Source organism: Oryctolagus cuniculus, chromosome 4, assembly GCF_051225735.1.
Source record: "Oryctolagus cuniculus isolate XC-2025 breed Fujian yellow rabbit chromosome 4, ASM5122573v1, whole genome shotgun sequence".
Taxonomy (NCBI): Eukaryota; Metazoa; Chordata; class Mammalia; order Lagomorpha; family Leporidae; genus Oryctolagus; species Oryctolagus cuniculus.
This window is the reverse complement of record NC_142870.1, coordinates 93916993-93936498: the sequence shown is the minus strand read 5'-3', so window position 1 is coordinate 93936498 and position 19506 is coordinate 93916993. Positions and strand designations below refer to the sequence as shown.

Sequence of the window (19506 nt, the reverse complement as noted above, 5' to 3'; positions counted from 1 at the left end):
AAGTTGAACGAGCAAACAAATTTGCTAGAACTTAAGGAGAAAGACAAATTCAAAATCATAGACATTTTAACATCTCAACATCTGATAGAACAAATGTACAAACACAAAACTTACAAGGATATACACACTAACAAACAAGATAACTGAAAACCTGGCTATGTATATACATATATGTGTGTGTGTGTGTGTGTGTGTGTGTGTGTCTGTGTGACACTACACCAAAAATGACACAACACTTAGTCTTTTCAAGTGAAAGTATAAAATTTATTATAATTGACCACATGCCAGACCATTAACAAATCCTTCAGCAAATTACAAAAGATTTAAGTCATTCAGAGCATGTTTTCTAACTATAGTTAGAAATTAAGCTTTATAAATATATAGTAGAATAAGCTTTATAATATATAGTAGAATTAAGCTTTATAAATATATAGAATTAAGTAGAATAAGTAGAATTAAGCTTTAAAATCAGTAGTAAAAAGTTAATTAGAGGCCAGCACCGCGGCTTACTAGGCTAATCCTTCGCCTTGCGGCGCCGGCACACCGGGTTCTAGTCCCGGTCGGGGCGCCGGATTCTGTCCCAGTTGCCCCTCTTCCAGGCCAGCTTTTTGCTGTGGCCAGGGAGTGCAGTGGAGGATGGCCCAGGTGCTTGGGCCCTGCACCCCATGGGAGACCAGGAAAAGCACCTGGCTCCTGCCATCGGATCAGCACGGTGCGCCGGCCGCAGCGCACTGGCCGCGACGGCCATTGGAGGGTGAACCTACGGCAAAAGGAAGACCTTTCTCTCTGTCTCTCTCACTATCCACTCTGCCTGTCAAATTAAAAAAAAAGATTTAAAAAAAATGTTAATTAGAGGCCAGCACTGAGGCTCACTAGGCTAATCCTCCGCCTGCAGCACTGGCACACCAGGTTCTAGTCCCGGTCGGGGCGCTGGACAGAGGTTGCTCCTCTTCCAGGACAGCTCTCTGCAGTGGCCCAGCAGTCAAGTGGAGGATGGCCCAAGTCCTTGGGCCCTGCGCCCACATGCGAGACCAGGAGAAGCACCTGGCTCTGGGCTTCGGATCAGTGCAGTGCGCCGGCTGCAGCGGCCATTGGAGGGTGAACCAACAGTAAAGGAAGACCTTTCTCTCTGTCTCTCTCTCTCACTGTCCACTCTGCCTGTCAAAAAAAAAAAAAAGTTAATTAGAGTATTTCCAGTTTCCTGGAAATTAAGCAACATACTTCTAAGCAATCTATGAGTCAAAGAAGAAAGATATAAAAATTATAAAATATATCAAACTGAGTGATAATGAAGATATAACATATCAAATCTTACATAATGCAGCTAAAGAAGTATTTAGAGGGAAATCAGAAATCAATGATAAAGTAAAAAACAGAAAATCAAAAAAGCCAAGCATTCAATTAAAAAATTAACTAGCCCCTAATAACACTTATCAAGAAAAAACCCCACATATATACAAAAAAAATCAATGTCAGAACTAAAAAAGGGGAAATCACTACAATTCTTACAAAAATTAAGAGATAATAAGAGGCTCTTATAAATAGCTTACACCAATATAGCTTGCAATTAGGATAAGCTTGACAATCTAACAAAATTATTAAAGCCATTAGAAGGAATAAGAAATTTTGAAAGCGGACTTTTAAAAAAATTAATTTGGGGAATTTAAAATTTCTCAATAGCTCTGGACACAACAGAGGAGCTAACACTGAACTTGCCCCTGCCACAGATAACCATAAAACTTGACACAATTTGTAAGGAAAGTTCTTTCAGATACTGGACAACAGACAGTACAGAACTGTGGCCGCTGACAGAGAGAACCCCACGAGCCCCACGTCATCTGCTCCTCTTCCTAGAGACGCAATGCAGAGCGCGGCCGGGAAGGCACAGTGGGCTCGCCGAGCTGCCGAGGGGAGGTCCGGTTTCCAGGGCTGCTGGGCAACCGGCCTTTGTGGGGCGGGGTACTGAAATCGAGAGAGACACTCTGGAAATCTACTCAGAGGTCACCTCGGGTCTCAGCTGAGCACTCCACTGAGAACGGGCAGATGAGAGTCCCCGAGGCGCAGGAGAGAACAGGTATGGGAGTGGAGGGCTGCACGGAGGTCCACGGGTCCCCCGGAACCCGCAGACTCAGAGCTCCAGTCATCACAGGGGCTGCACAACGCAGAACTCAACCGGGGTCGCAGAAGGGCTGCGGTTTCAGGAGTATACCCTTCTCTCCCAAGATTATCCCTAATAAAAGTGAGCAACAGCCTAGACCAGCTTCACTTAAAACAAGCCTGCGGGGCGAAGTCCAGCTGACCTACCGGAGCGCCCTGCCTGCTAAGATAAGCCTCCACAACCTAGGAAACCGCACAATCCCAACAGCCTGGCACCTGTATGCACCGCATACAATCAAAAATCACTAAATAAACAAAATAGCAGTAAAATGGAACTCGTAATTGAGGGGGAAAATCAGCCAAAGGAAAGAAAACCAGCCATGATGGAGATGTTAGAATTCAGACACAGGACTTAAAACATCTTTTAAAATAATAATCAAGGATTTAAAGGGGAAAACTGAACACAGTAAATGAACAAATGGGAAAATTCAGTAGGTAAGTAGAAACCATTTAAAAAGATCAACTAAAAATTCTTGATCAGAAAGTACGATATCAAAGGTCAAAATTTTCCTGAATGAGTTTAAGAGAGGATTGGAAAGCCGGCGCCGCGGCTCACTAGGCTAATCCTCCGCCTTGCGGCGCCGGCACACGGGGTTCTAGTCCCGGTCGGGGCGCTGGATTCTGTCCCGGTTGCCCCTCTTCCAGGCCAGCTCTCTGCTGTGGCCAGGGAGTACAGTGGAGGATGGCCCAAGTGCTTGGGCCCTGCACCCCATGGGAGACCAGGATAAGTACCTGGCTCCTGCCATCGGATCAGCACGGTGCACCGGCCACAAAGCGCTGGCCACAGCGCGCCGGCTGTGGCGGTCATTGGAGGGTGAACCAACAGCAAAGGAAGACCTTTCTCTCTGTCTCTCTCTCTCTCACTGTCCACTCTGCCTGTCAAAAAAAAAAAAAAAAAAAAAAGAGAGAGAGGATTGGAAATTGCAGAAAACAAAACATCTGTGAATTAGAAGGCAGGACGATAGGACTATCCAGAATGAATCAGCAAGAAGTTTGGACATTGTGTTGCAGTGGGCTAAGTCACTGGCACACCTACCTCCCGTAACAGAGTGCCAGTTCAAGCCGGGGACTCTGCTTTCAATCCAGCTTCCTGCTTACTTATGCATCCTGGGAGGCAGCAGCAGGTGGTCCAAGTGCTTTGGTCCCCGCCACCCCTACGGGAGACCTGGATGGAGTTCCTGGCTCTGGCTTTGGCCTAGCCTAGCCTCAGCGGTTACAGGCATTTGAGGAGCAAACAATGGATGAATGATCTCTCTCTCTCTCTCTCTCTGTCACCTGCCTTTCATGTAGAAAGGTTAAAAAAAAAAAAAAAAAGAAGGAAAAGAATATTGGAAAAAAAAAAAAAAAAGAACAGAGCCTTGGTGACTTTTGAGACAATATTTAGCAGTTGAACATGTGTAACTGAAGTTCCAATAAGCAGGAAATATATATATATATATATATATATATATATGAAGAAATACTGCCTGAAACATTTTTAAATATAATGGAAAAAAGCATCTCACAAATCCAAGAAACTCAAATGCTAAAAACCAAAGACAAATAAAAAAAATTAAAAGCAGTTTAAGAAAAAATTGAAACACTGAATGAAAAAAGCATCAAATGAAACAATGACCAACCGCGGAACTTCTCACCATAAATAATGCAAACCAGAAAACCATGGAACCACACATTCTAAGTACAGAGGCAGAGCTTGGGAGGGGAAGACTGCCAATCTCATCCGGGGAGATTTTCCACCACAACTAAGGGCAACCACTAGAAAGAACCAGGAGTGCTTGGAGAAGTGATTGATTCCAGAACTAGGCCTTGCAAAGTACAAGTTGAACCCAGGACCTTGGTAGAGTCACAAAGTACTGGATGGTTACAACTGCTAAATACTGCCAATTTACAAGCAGTAAGGGAAGGCTTGGCTCAGGACATCGGGGGCTAAATCTATGGGAGAGAGTTTGATGAGGAGAAAAATATTTGCAAAATCTTTAAATTTCCTCCTTCTGATGGCTTGTTACCTGCGAGAGAAAAGTAGGTGACTGAAGCAGACAGCACCCTGATGGGGTGACAGGCAGTTGGAATGCGAGTCTCCGATGGCAGGCCCGTGAAAGGCCACCGCTCCGTTCCTGTCATAGCAGTGCTGAGAACGCAACAGCTGAGTCTAATTATGAGGAAACACCTGCTTCCCTGTGTCATGTGCTTTTAAGTACACAAAATTACCTGGGAGTGTTCTTGTGAGAAGTGTTTAAGCTGGTTAGTACAATCAGATAAAACCAGAGTCTAGAACATTCCACAAGACAGCTAGCCCAAGCTATTCTAAAAGGTAGTGCCATCAAAACCACCAAATATTGGTAAGGTGTAAGAAGTTGGCTGTTTCAGGTTAAAGAGTGAGGATGTGGAATCACTAACGAAATATGTATCTCTTGATGGAGCCTCGATCCTCCCAAAGAAATGTAATTAAAGCAAGTTTGAGCACAAATGGGGAATTTGAAGATGAACTGTAGATATTATTAGAAGATATTATTAATTAATGTCAAGTGTTTGGGGTGTGATAACAATCTTGAGGTTGTACAGGAAGAAGTCCTTATTCTTTTGTTTTAAAGATCTATTTTATTTATTCAAAATGCATAGCCACACAGAGAGAGAGAGAGGGAGAGAGAGACAGAGAGAGAAGTCTTCAATCCAGTAGTTCACTTCCCAGATAGCCACAATGGCCCAGGACAGGGCCAGGCTGAAGCCAGGAGCCAAGAGCTCCCTCAGGGTCTCCTATGTGGCTGCAGGGGCCCAAGCACTTGGGCCATTTTCCTCTGCTTTCCCAGGTGCATTAGCAGGGAGCTGGACAGGAAGTAGAGCAGCCAGGTCTTGAGCCAGCACCCGTACGGGATGTTGGCACTGCAGGCAACTGCTTAACTCACTGCACGACAGTGCCAACCCGAATGTCCTTATTCTTAAAGAAAACTGATGATGAATACTTGGGAGAATAATGTGATATCTGCAGGCATCATTTTTCCCAGTGATTCAGGAAACAAAAATAGAAAGGAAGCAAAGATGGCAACCTGTTAATAACGATGGTTAAAGAAAAGGTATGGAGTACCCATCACATGACTTGTTCAAACTGATATGTGAATCTGAATATTTTTAAAATAGAAAGCTGAGAGAAAAAAGATTAACAGTAAAATGATCTTAGAGGAAACATGGAACAGCTCGGGAACACAAGAGAACACTTTGAAATACACATAAAGTATCCTCAGAGAAAGCCGCGAGACTACTACACATAAAAAAGAAGAATGCTTGAAAGCAAGACAGCTCTGTAAAAGGACAGAGCTCTTGAAAACTAAAAATGTGATCATTTCAATAGAAAGCTTGGTAGATCAGAAAACAGGCTAAAAATCCAAAACAGAAAATACGCGAGAAAAGGTAAGAGCTGTAGAGGGGGCCGGCGCCGTGGCTCACTAGGCTAATCCTCCGCCTTGCGGCACTGGCACACCAGGTTCTAGTCCCGGTTGGGGCGCCGGATTCTGTCCCGGTTGCCCCTCTTCCAGGCCAGCTCTCTGCTGTGGCCAGGGAGTGCAGTGGAGGATGGCCTGAGTCCTTGGGCCCTGCACCCCATGGGAGACCAGGAGAAGCACCTGGCTCCTGCCTTCAGATCAGCGTGGTGCGCCGGCCGCAGTGCACCAGCCATGGCGGCCATTGGAGGATGAACCAACGGCAAAGGCAGTCCTTTCTCTCTGTCTCTCTCTCTCACTGTCCCTTCTGCCTGTCAAAAAAAAAAAAAAAAAAAGCTGTAGAGGATCAGTCCAAGACTGATTAATTGAAGTTCCAGGGACTGGGGACAGAAACATGGAGTGGGGGGGAGAGACTTTCAAATATGGAACCAGAAACTTTCCTAAGCGGAAGAACCTTGGACTTCCATCCAGGATACCAGGACAATGAGTGAAAATGACTCAACTGAGTTAGCCTCCATCATCATCCTCACCCTCATCACAGGCGTTCAAACTGCCGGGGACACAGATATGGGTAACGATTCCAGAGTTACAAGCAGACACATTAATCTGTCACTTGCAGAGCAACAAGAGTCAAGCAGGTTGTCAACATTTACAACAGCCATGCTTGACACGAAGCGATCCCAAGTACACCTCTTCCAGGGAAGCCATCGCTGGGGACAGGCTGGCCCTCCCTCCAGGGGGCTGTTATGCTTTGCCCACAGCACAGTGCCTTCTGTATGCTATGGCTTGAACTCTGTCCTCTCCAGTTCTCATATCGAAATCTGATTGCCAGTGTAGTGGGACTGAGCGGAGCTAGAAACTTTACGAGGTCATCAGGATGGGTGGAGGCAGTTCTTGTAGGACTGGATCAGCTCCGGACAGCAGGATGTTACAGAGCGGGCCGGCCCCTCGCGCTTCCCTCCTACACACGAGCCCACTTGCCCACCACTTTCCCTCCACGTTGTGACACAGCACGCGTCTCTTGTCCCATGTGGGCTTCCGTCCTCCAGCTCCACGAGCCAGATAAACCCCTTTTCTTTACAAGTCCATCAGCCCCAGGCATTCTGTTGTTGACATCCGAGCACAGGAGCACCCACTCACTCATCTTTATAACCACCCTCTCTCCCTTCCTTGTTTCTGAGGTCCTGCCGAAAGCAGACACGCAAAGTCGTTTTGCTTAAACGTGGTCAGTCTCTGCTCCTCTTCTGTCTCATTATGTCCTTCCCGTCCATTTCCTGGCCCTTTCTTTCTGTGTCCATGTATTCATTCCGGAGCCCCTCCTGAGAGCCTCGATGGGTATCAGACGCGGCGCAGTCGCGGGTTCCAGGCGCCCCCAGAGGTGAGGAGGGAGACTGCATGCAGGGTCAAAGCCCTCCCAGCATCTGAGCGAGCCGCCTCTCTAAACTTACAGCACAGAACCCAGGTGAACATACTCAACACTTTGTTGCTTCCTATTCTTTTTTTAAAATAGATTTTCTTTAATTTTTTGGGGGGCCGGCGCTGTGGCATAGCGGGTAAAGCAGCTGCCACCAGTGTCAGAATCCCATATGGGCACCAGTTCAAGTCTTGACTACTCCACTTCCGATCCAACTCTCTACTATGGCCGGGAAAGCAGTGGAAGATGGCCCAAGTCCTTGGGTCCCTGCATCCACATGAGAAACCCAGAAGAAACTCCTGGCTCCTGGCTTCGGATCAGCGCAGCTCCAGCCATTGCAGCCAATTGGAGAGTGAACCAGCTGTTGGAAGCCCTCTCTCTCTCTCTCTCTCTCTCTCTCCCTCTCCCTCTCCCCCTGCCTCTCCTTTTCTCTGTGTGTAACTCTTTCAAATAAATAAATATTTAATTTTTTTCAAATTTATTATTTATCTTCATTTCTTTGAAAGGCAAAGAGATAGAGACAGAGCGAGCTCCTCAACCACAGTTACTTCCCAAATGCCTGCCACAGCTTGTCCTGAGCCAGGCCAAAGCTGTAAATCTGGAACTCAATCCAGGTCTCCCATGTGGGTGGCAGGGGCCCAAGGACTTGGGCCATCACCTGCTGACTCCCAGGTGTGCATTAACAGGAAACTGGAATTAGAAGCAGAGCTAGGTCTCAAGCCCAGGCATTCACATGAGGGACACAGGTGTCCCAAGCAGGATCTTTCTTTTTTTATTTTTTTTTTTAAGATTCATTTATTGGGGCCAGCACTGTGGGGCAGCGGGTTAATGCTCTGGCCTGAAGTGCCAGCATCCCATATGGGCGCTGGGTTCTAGTCCCAGCTGTTCCTCTTCCAATCCAGCTCTCTACTATGGCCTGTGAAAGCAGTAGAAGATGGCCCAAGTGCTTGGGCCCCTGCACCTGCGTGGGAGACCTGGAAGAAGTTTCTGGCTCCTGGCTTCGGATCAGCGCAGCTCCAGCCATTGTGGCCATCTAGCGAGTGAACCATCGGATGGAAGACGTCTCTCTCTCTCTCTCTCTCTCTCTGCCTCTTCTCTCTCTGTGTAACTCTGACTTTCAAATAAGATTTATTTATTTATGTGAAAGGCAGATACAGAGAGGCACAGGCAGAGAGAGAGATCTTCCATCCACTGGCTCACTACCCAAAATGGCCACAACAGCCAGGGCTGAGCCAGGCTGAATCCAGGAACCAGGTACTTCTTCCAGGTCTCCCATGTGGGTACAGGGGCCAAGTACTTAGGCCATCTTTAGCTGCTCTCTCAGGTGCATTAGTAGGGAGCTGGATCGGAAGTAGAGCAGCCGGGATGTGAACCAGTGCTCATATGGGATGCCGGGATCACAGGTGGCTGCTATGCCACAATGCCAGCCCAGTGTTCCCTATTCTTAAACCTGAATTGAAGATGAATTAAATTATATACAGTTTCATTTAAACATTTAGCTAGTTTTCACTTGCACAATGTTCTGTAGGGTCAGTGGCTCCCAAGGGAACCAAAGTGCCCTCCTCTGTTCAGTGCAGGGAGAATCCAACATGCTATCCAGTTGCTGTGCCTTCCCACCCCCGTATTCTTTGGAAGGGAGGCCACCGTTTGCAGTCAGAGCCACATCAGCCACCGCTCCTCCTCCTCCTCAGAGCACAGCTGAGCCCAAGGGCAACCACAGGGAGTGGCCCTGGAACCCTAGGGGCCTTGAAGGAGGCTGGGAGGGTGCAGCTGTTCTGCAAACAGGGCCCAGGAGAGCACCTCCCCTTGGTGACTACAAGAATCAATATTGGTATCCTCTGCAGTGGGAATGAAGATGCCGCACACATAGACACGTGCACACCCACACCTTGAGCCGGACGGTCAACAGAAGCTTGAAAATGAAGCTTAAACTTCAGGACCCTCCCTGGCACAAAACTCTTCCAAGACCAGGAGTGGCCTTAGCAACATGTTCATTTGAATATAAAAGTTTGCAAACTTTGCAAAAGGTTGCTTTTGTGTTATTTTTCCTGGAGAACGTCCCACAGATTATACGGCCCTTTAGATTCCACAGAGCTCACTTCTGATGACAAAGGGACCAGAGAGTCCAGAACTTTCTGGAATAAGTTCTTCAACTCGAATGTCCTGTCCCCATCCACATCCCGCTCCCCGCAGCTTGCAAAGAGCAGTTCAAGAGGACAGTCTGTGCACGGGTCAAGTACATGGTTCATGGGTCAGACAGATTAGGTCTACACCCCACCCCTGTCGCTCACCAGCTTTGTGCCCCTAAACATGCTTCTCAACCTCTGCTTGCCTCTATTCCTTCATCTGTGAAATGGGGATAAGAATGGCACATACTTTTGAGGTTGCTCTGAGACTACAACCAGGTAATGGCAAGGAAAGTGCTCTGTTCAGCAGCTGGCCTGTAGGGGGCGTTCCAGGGACAGCCACTGTGGAAAAGATTCACTCACATTCATAAACGCATACTTCAAAAATTTTTGCACCAAATTATACTAAACTTTTAATTGCATTTTACACAGACTCCTTGCCATGTTCCCAAATATACACCTTCAGCACTATATTAAGTTGAACCAAAAAGATTACCCATATGTTTTCCAACCCACAAAAACAGCAGTTTCACACAATTCCCCCAATGGAACAAATGACAAGAGTGCTGATGCTTGGGAACTGGGGTGCCCGACACTGGCAGTGACCTTCAGTCCTCTCACTGGAAATGGCACCTGTGCTTTGCACAGGAGGCAGAATGAAGCAGTTTGGCTCCTGGCTCTCTTCCCCCTGGGGCCCTACTCTGTAGCCAGGAAGGCCTCTAATGAAAGAGCCACTAGCTGGCCTCCCTGCTTTGGGTCCTTACAGTCAAGTGTACAGCGATGGTCTCAGCAACCAGGGCATGCCCTCTGCCGGAAATGCCCTCCGGAGCTCCACGCCGGAGGCAGCGTCTGTGTCTGCTGAGGCTCTGGGACCCTTTGCTGTCCCAGTCCCTGCAGCCGAATCCAGAAGTTTCCCTGTCTTCACCTGGCCCTCCCGAAACCAGAGGAGGATCGGTGGGAGGAGAACCAGGCCGAGGGCGTGCACACTGCCGAGACCACACCCGCCTACCAAAGTCCTCTGGCCCAAAGTTGACCCTGAGAATCACAAGCTCACTGGCGTCACCCTAGCTGCTAGTGCCTGGGCCAGTGGCCCAGGGGCTCCATGGTCTAGAGAACACCCATCAAACTCTGGGTATTGAGCTGGGGTGTCAGTAGCACAGCTGAAGCACCTGTTGAAGACAACTGTCCCCATAGGTCAGGGGGAGTACCCGTGTATACCCGTGTGGACTGAGCCCGTAGTTCTCCAAGAGGCTGAGGCAGGGCTGGAGCAGGATGAAGCAAATTAGAGATCTCTCTCTCTCTCCCTCTCCCTCCCTTATCTCTCTCTCTCTCTCTCTCTCTCTCTCTCTCCTGCCCTCCCTCCTTCTCTCTGTTACTCTATCTTTCAAATAAATATACTTTTTAAATTAAATAGTTAGGGAACAGTGTTGTGATACAGCAGATTAAGCTACTGCCTACAACGCCAGCATCCCATATGGGTGCTGGTTCAAGTCCCAGCTGCTCCACTTCTAACACAGCTCTCTGCTAATGCACCTGGGAAAGCAGTGGAGGATGTACCAAGTGCTGGGCCCCTGCACCTGTGTGGGAGACACAGCTGGAGCGCCTGGCTAGCTTTGGCCCGGTCCTGACTGTTGTAGTCATTTGAGGAGTGAACCAGCAGATGGAAGACCTCGCTCTCTAACTCTGACTTTCGAATAAATCAATCTTCCCTTTACAGCAAAGGAGGGAAGGCCCTCCCCACGGGGCTCACAGACGCGTCAACTGCCACCCCACTGCAGAGCCGCCGGCATTTTGTGGGCTTCCTGAAGGCACAATGCAGGGGCTGGCTCAGAGCTAGCATCCTGGTGGACGGACAGCATCCTTTGGACACAGAACACTCAGCACACCAAAAACTTCCATGTGTTGCTGTGACCTCAGCAGGGAGAAGAGATGGGCCTAGGAACAAAGGTACAGAAGAGGAGTAGCTCCATTTTCAATCACTCTCAGTGGCCACCCCCAATTCCCAATTCCCATTCTCTCAACCCTGAGTTCCTGAGAGTTAGAGGTCTGGACACTCAAATGGGGTTCCCTGTCAGCAGGGAACAGAGCAAGGGTCCCATAGAACCACAAGTAACACTTGCCCCTCAGGTGTTCTGGGCTCCTTGAGACCAGAGGTAGCAGGTGTACCACTCCAGCCTCTGCCTCTGTCTTCACATGGGGTTCTCCCCTCTGTATCTGTGTCCAAATCTGGCCTTGTAATAATTAGATATTATCTGCAAAGACCTTATTTGCAAATAAGGTCACACCCATAGACTGTGAATGGGCGTGAATTTGGGGTGGGGCATTAGTCAGCTCAGTACCTGTGGTTGATTGGCGTGTCATGGTCAAGGTTTCCCTTTGACAGGGGCTCAGTTGTGCCCCAAGAGCTGTTTTCCATGCCAGGTGGCATGGCATTGTTCCTTAACCCCAGGTCCCTGCATCATTATCCTCTGTGGTTTGCAAAAACTTCCTATGGGATCTCTTCCCACCACCAATACCTCCAAAACCCGAGGGTCTGGCAGGCTGTGCAGGCTGCATGACGGGGCTCACTTGCACTGCAGCCTGCACCTGCCGCCGAGCTACTCCCTGATCTGAGTCCCATCCAAAGCTGGCTTATGGGCCAGAAAACAGCTCCTGGGTGTTGAGTGCGTCACCTCCAGAACCCACAGTATCCCACTAGGCACTGTGCTACTTTCTGTGTAGCATGAGTGCAAGATGGGAACATCTGGGTTTTTTTTTTTTGTTGTTTTGTTTTGTTTTGTTTTGTTTTGACAGTCAGAGTGGACAGTGAGAGAGACAGAGACAGAGAGAAAGGTCTTCCTTTTTGCCATTGGTTCACCCTCCAGTGGCCACCGTGCTACGGCCGGTGCACCGCGCTGATCCGAAGCCAGGAGCCAGGTGCTTCTCCTAGTCTCCCATGCGGGTGAAGGGCACAAGGACTTGGGCCATCCTCCACTGCACTCCCGGGCCATAGCAGAGAGCTGGCCTGAAAGAGGGGCAACCGGGACAGAATCTGGCGCCCCAACCGGGACTAGAACCTGGTGTGCCGGCGCCGCAAAGCGGAGGATTAGCCTAGTGAGCCGCAGCGCAGGCCGGGAACATCTGTTTTGTTCCCTGGAGGGACTATCATGACACACTCGACTCCGGGGTCCCTGAGAGTTTTATCCATGTGGCCGAGAGAGGTGGCTGGACCCTAAATCCCCCCAGCATTCCTTCTGCCACCCAGGGGAGTGCATGTATCTCCGCAGCCACCTCCTGCTCATCTGGCTTGGCCAACAGCACAGTGTCATCAATCCCGCAGGTCAATGTGATGTTCCAAATGTCCAGATGACCAGACCTCTGCAGACACTATTACAACAAAGGTTGAATGAACCAACAGGCTTGGGACAAAACCATAGCTGAATATTATTGTTCGTTCTGCGGGAATGCAAACCGTCACTGATCTTTCTGACCGACATAGCGAAGAACCGATCTGCCAGACTGTAGGCAGCACACATTGTCCTCACGATGCTCTGAATCGGCTCCAGCAAATACAGCACATCTGACAGCAAAGCCGAGCTTGGGCCATACGTCTCGCCTGGGTGTGCCGGAGGCTGTGTGCTTTCTCCGGGACCCACCCAGCTTCTGCGGGGCCGCACGGTTGGTGTAAGCAGAGATGTGATGGATGAGCACCAGCTTGCCACTGTCAGAGCATGGTACCGGTTCCCATCTCTCCCCTTAGGATGGAACAGAGTGGTTTCCATTCTGGCTGGAGGTGAGTGAGCATTTTAGAGGCCTGCATTTGACTTTCTGCACTCGGATAGCTCTGGCCAACATTCCGCCATGGGGGTTTCTCCAACTAACAAGTAGATCAGTCTCAATCACACCCTAAACCCACGGTAGCCCAGGTCTTAGGGCAGGACGCCCCATGCCCCTGTTGCAACCCGGGCACCATGCTAATGCTCTGGACATCAGCATCCACCCAGGTGCCACGTCCAGCCGTCTCTGGAATGTCTGAGCCATCTCCTCTCCCCAGAATGTAACTGCTGTCGAGGAAGGTCCCTTTGGGGAAAGACGAGGGGCTCAATAAGGTGGGCGCTGGCCAGGGGACCGTGGGGTCCTTCTCCTGGGATCCCTTCTTCTCAGTCAACAGGCTCTGGGTCTGAAATCGGCTCAGATCCAGAAACCGACAAGAGATCATGACTTTTTATAGGGGTGACCACTCTCCGCCTCCTGCCCAGTCACTTTTGGTCTCTCTTGAATATGCACGTATTCTGTGGCCGTCTGTTTTTCCACTAAGGATGCTGTGTTCCGTCCACCATCTCTAAAACTCTGCAGAGGTGCATCCTTCATGACTGTCACCCTAACCTCGCTCGCTGCCACAGTCATCGTACCTCCTGCCTTCTGACCGTCCAGGGCTGCCGCCTGGCCTCTATCGCCCAGGCCTGTCACCTCCATCACTGTCAGCGAATCAAGTCCTGCGCTCGCTTCTCACAGCAGCCGTCCTGGACTGTACCGGTGAGCAGCTGAGGAATGGCCGTGGTGGGAGGCGCATTCCCCAGCCTCGCCGTGGAAGACTGTTCCTATGTCCCTTCCAGAGTGCCCACCTTTCCCCACGCCTTTTAAGCCCCTCTCTGCCATCTGCTCTGGAAATTCAGGCTTCTCAGCCTCACCCAGTGTGAACCATTGCTTCTCCCAGGCTCCTCAGTGGGCCGCTGCCAGAGTGGAGCCCCCATGCCATCCCAGCTCTCCAGTCTTGTGACTGTGTTCCCCTTGCAAGGCCGTGAACTCTCCCAGCCCCCGCTGGCATGTGTGGACTGACTCATACAGCTCCTTTTGGGAACAGTGGCTTCCCGACCCAAAGTTTCCCTTTCTAAGATTTCAGTTACCCAAGGTCAATCACAATCCAAAAAAAGTGGAACATTGCGTAAATAAGCAGGCCGTACATTTTAAATAGCTTTTATTCCAGTACATTGTCATAATTTTTTATCCTATTATTCTTCATTGTAGTTCATCTCTGTGATGCCTAACACACAAACTGAACTTCATGATAGCTATCTATGTCTAGGAGAAAACATGGTCTCTGTATGGCTCAGTACCATTTGCAGTTTCAGGCCCACATTGGGGTGCTGGGATGTGTCCCCTGCAGAGAAGGGAGGACATAGGACTTCGGATGGTTCCTTTCCCCCTCTGTCAAGTCAGCGCGTCCCCAGCCTGAAGATGCGGTGACTTGACCCCACTGGGAAGTCTGGCAGGTGGGGAAGGTGGTGGGGGGAGCCCCTGAGGGAGCCTTGTGGGGCAAGCCCACTGGTCATCTTCCCACATAGGGGGTGAACCTAGGCCATGAGGGCCAGAGAAGAGCAGAGCTTCAGAATCATCGGGGTACCCAGCCCAAGGTCTCCATCCCAGGATTCTTTCAGGTGGCCATTCGATATCTTTGAAGTGCAGCCATTCTGTCTAATAAATCTTAAAAAAGAAAGAGAGAAAGAGAGAGAGAGAGAGAGAGAGAGAGAAAGAGAGAAAGAAAGAAAGAAAGAGAGAGAGAGAAAGGAAGAGAGAGAGAGAAAGGAAGAGAGAGAGAGAGAGAGGGGATTTGCAGGAAAATGTTCAAAGACCAAGGCAATGAAAAACATAGGAAAGTTCTAGAAAAATACAGTCATCCTTGGATGTCCATGGAGGATCGGATCCAGAATCCCCTACAGATTCCAGAATCTTTGGATGCTCAAGTGCCTTATGTAAAATGCATGTAAACCTGCACAATCCTCCTACAGACTACCTCAATGCCAGATTACTTATAATGTTTGATGGGATGTGAATGCTGTGTTAGTCCTTCTTGTACCACAATGCTTAGGGAATGATGACGAGAGAGAGAGAGAGAGAAGTCCATATGCCATCAGAACAAGGGCAACCTAGCTCACTCCCCAAATGCTCACAATAGCCACGGCTGGGCCAGGGATGAAGCCAAGAGCTGGGATGGCCATCCAGGTCTCCCATACAGGTAGCAGGGACCAATTACTGAGCCATCACTGCTGCCTCACGTGGTCAGCTTTAGTAGGAAGCTGCAGTCAGGAGCCAGAGCTGGGACTGGAACCCAGGCAACCTGATATGAGACACAGGTGTGCTAACTGCAAGGCTCATTGCCAGCTCCCAACACAATTTTTTAAAATTATTTTAAGTCTATGGCTGGTCCAGTTCATGGATGCAGAACCTGCAGATGCTGCGGCTGATTTTCCAAAGAATCCAGTGGAGTTGAAACATAACTGTTGACAGGGAGCGGGCAGCAGGGGTGTGAGCGATGAAAGCGAACAGGTCACGCAGGACCTTGTCTGCTTGGCTACAGAAGTTGGGACTCCAGCCTGCAGCCCGCACAAGCTCCTGAAGAACGGTCGCTGGGGTGCCACCCAATCGGATGGCGATGGCCACAAGACCTCTCTGGCAGCGGCATGGGAAAGAAGGAGCAGGAGATGGCGAGGTGGGGGAGGGTCGGGGTGCTGCCGCGGTCCTGCAGAGGAGCGGGGCAGGCTGGCCAGATGAAGAGGAGGCTGGACAGCCCTGCAGGGGGCAGAGCTGGCTGGACCCAGTGCCCCACTGACAGTGAGGGGGAAGGAAGGCAGAGCCCCAGATCCGCCCTGCTTCTGGCTTCAGTGTCTTATCTGATGTTCCCAAAGAGCCTGGCTCACATGTTCTGAGCCATGCGTCTCCTCTTCCCCTTGGGCCGTGATTCCCATCCCACCCCGCCACGCCAGGCCCTTCCTCCATTAGACACCCCTCAGCTCCCATCCATCTGGGGCACAACCCAGGGGAGGACTCAGAAGCAGGCTCCGGAGACACTGGAAGCGCTTACACCCCACCGTCCCTGCCGGGCCATCCTCAGCCCTGGGCTGTGGGGCCTTGACCTTGTGGGGATGGGCAGTGCGGTGGTTAAGGCCCTCCCCAGGCTGCATGTCTTGCCTCTCCCACTCACTGTTCTTCCTGCAGCCCCACTGAACCACATTCCCCTCGTGCGGTTTACAGCCCCAGGCCTTCCACCTGCAAGGCCCAGAGCGTCAGAGCCCGGTTTAAAGGCCACCTCCTCTCCAAGGTCGGCCCTGACTCCCCCAGCCTGGGTATCTCTCTCTCCTTCATCTCTGCCTCTCCTGTGGTCCGTGTCACTTCCTGTCTGTCTTGCAGGGCACTTACAGACTTGTAGATCTTCTTCATTAGATGTCAAGAACCCGAATGCGGGGTCTCTTCCCTGCAGGCCTTGCTCAGAACGAGGAGAGAGAGCATACAGGGAAGCAGCAAGAAAGCAGAGCCACAGCCTTGTGATGAACAAGAGGCCGGGGGAGGGGCTGCTACCGGAGGACCCTCTGCACCAGGTCCTGGCGTCTCAGCACAGAGGAACCCCTGCCTCTGCTGCCCGCATGAAAACACGCAGCCGCACGAGAGACCTCATAATTGTATCTACACAGAGACCAAACCAGCTGCTCCTGTGAGGTACAGCAGGAGCCAAGAGGGTAATTTCCCCTGGTGGGCTCGACCCCGCCTGTTCCCCCTCTCGCTGTTACCCAGAGCAGCCACTCGCTGAGCACACAGGCAAGCCACGCCCCTTCCATACAGACCTCCTGAAGCTCTCCCAGCTGCCTTCCCACAGACCTGCCCAAGCTGCACTGCGCCTGCTGCCAGGGCAAGAGAAGCAAAGGATGTACCTGGGTGTCACCCCCAGGAAGCCCATCAAGATTTGGTTCTCAACTCCTGGGGGTGAGCCAGGCCCCCAGGTTGGTCCAGCACCAGAGGACACCAGGTGGGAGGCATCACACAAGGTCGCTTCTAAAACAGCTCCAGGAACTTCCCGGAAGGACAAGTTGGCAGGGAAGACAGTGGCTCAGACGCGGCTCACGGAGCCAATTTGTGTCCACGTTCTCCTTGCAGCCGAGGAAAGGTGCAGAAACTCACAGGTAACAGGCGCAGGAGACTCGCCCTGGTGTTAGCAGAGATGTGCCCAGGTGAGGGCCCCGCAAACCCGTGACCTCAGTCGGTTCCTGCCCTGTGCTTCCCTTCTTCATCCATGAAACAGGGATCGAATGGATTGTTGCAAAGAATTCAATCAGTTAATACACAAGTACACAGAAGACATTAGAATAGTGCCTTGGGGACTGGCGCTGTGGCATAGCGGGTTAAGCTGTCGCTACAGTGCCGGCATCCCATATGGGCACTTGTTCGAGACCCGGCTGCTCCACTTCCAATCCAGCTATGGCCTGGGAAAGCAGTAGAAAATGGCCCAAGTCCTTGGGCCCCTGCACTCGCATGGGAGACCTGGAAGAAGCTCCTGGCTCCTGGCTTTGGATCGGTGCAGCTCCAGCCGTTGAGGCCATTTAGGGAGTGAACCAGTGGATGAAGACCTCTCTCTCTCTCTCTCTCTCTCTCTCTCTCTCTGCTTCTCCTTCTCTCTCTGTGTAACTCTTTCAAATAAATAAATCAATCTTAAAAAAAAAAAATCAGGGCGCCGGATTCTGTCCCGGTTGCCCCTCTTCCAGGCCAGCTCTCTGCTGTGCCCGGGAGTGCAGTGGAGGTTGGCCCAAGTGCTTGGGCCCTGCACCCACAAGGGAGACCAGGAGAAGCACCTGGCTCCTGCCATCGGATCAGCGCGTGCGCCGGCCGCAGTGTACCGGCTGCAGAGGGCCACTGGGGGGTGAACCAATGGAAAAAGGAAGACCTTTCTCTCTCTCTCACTGTCCACTCTGCCTGTCAAAAAAAAATTTTGGAAAAAAAAAAAAAAGAATAGTGCCTTGGCACAGAGTAAATGCTGTTAATATTTGCATTGCTTTTTCTAGGATGATTAGAATTGCAGCAACATATGTGTGTTAACAAAGCTAATTAAGGGCTCAGAAAGGCTTTGAGCATTTCCATTGTCAGATGGAAAGGGTGAGATCGCTATATTAACTCGAGTTTGATGCAAACCACGAACAATTAAGCTGTAATTGAGGACAGCAGGAAAGGTCCTCGGGTGACCTGGGTGTTTATGTTCCCTGCAGTCTTGCTCATGATGACAGGGTTTTATATTTCGAGCAGAAAGTTACATGCTTTGCAATTTTAATGAAAATTCATTTGTAATTTCAATGAAAACTATATTTGATTAGGTCATGAGTTGTGAGAATACATTAAGTGAGTTCAGGAAGGAAAAGGATAAAAAAAATTGAGTGTACACTATGAACCCAACAACATATTGTGAAAGTTCCTCTCTTTGCAAAGTAAAACACAGCTTCTGACTGGGTTAGAGCCATCTCTCCCCCAGAAGGATCCACTTAGCATGCTGATGAGCTGTCATTGCCATGGTTAATTCTGTGTGGCGATGTGAATGAGTCATGGGGCGCCCATGTTTCTGGGGTGTCTGAGACAGCCTTGGGGATGAGACCAGCAGGTGCATTAGGGGGCGACAGGAAGCAGTCGGCCCTCCCCAGAGTACATGGGCCTCCTCTACGCCCCTAGGGATCTGAATTTGTTGTCAGCCTGCCTGTTTGAGCTGGGGCGCTGGCTTTCTCATGCCCTTAGACCAGACCTCACACGGTCAGCGCCCCTGTACTCGGGCCTTCAGAGCTGGGCCATTGGTTCTCCTGCTCTCTGCCTTTGCACTCCTCTGCAGCTCCCAGACGGAGAACCATGACGCTGCTCAGCCTATGTAGACATCTATGGGGCTGGGGGAACAAAAAGGTCATTGAGATGTATTTTGTAAAAAAAAAAAAAATGAACAAATTTTTAAGGTTTTTTTTTTTTTTGCACCAAAATAAATGTATCTTCCTTTGAGCTTTGTAAAGCTCCTTCATACATAATTTGTCTCCTATCGGTCCTGTTACTGCAGAGAACACTTGACTAACACGGATTTTGATACCAAGAAGAGTTCTAGAGGAATAGAATTCTAAGGATGTTTTCTGAATTGGTTTGGGGGTTTCTTGGGTTGGTTCTCTAGTCTGATTAGATTTAAAGACACTAATAACTCTGTTTAGTAGTCCCGGGCATAAGCTGACAATGGAAATACACAAAAGACCTCCACTGAATACTTTTAATCAACCACTTAGGAAGAGCTAGGAATTGGGCAATGACGTGGATGACACTTTTGAACATTTCTGGGAAACTAGCAAATACAGTGAGATTAGCAGGCTGCTCCTCATGCCTCTGGGTAAAGTGGTAAAAGAAACAAACAACCGTGGAGATTCGAATTCCCAACTTAGGCACTGCATAAATGACCTAGAATCTTCTATACATCCTTGAAGGAGCCCTTTATCTCCTGCAGTTGCAGGATTGAGATTGCTGAAAATTAAACACAGAATTGCTTCTTGCTTATTAGCCTCACGGAGTGATTGGGAAAGAATGGGATCCTTTAAGCTGGGATGGGGGGTGT

General features: G+C 49.9%; 1 pseudogene; it reads left to right on the top strand.

Annotated features, from left to right (window-relative positions):
• The window catches only part of LOC100356571 (elongation factor 1-alpha 1-like), a 38010-nt pseudogene extending 27846 nt beyond the window's left edge, over positions 1 to 10164 (top strand).
• Positions 10165 to 19506: the final 9342 nt, after the last annotated feature.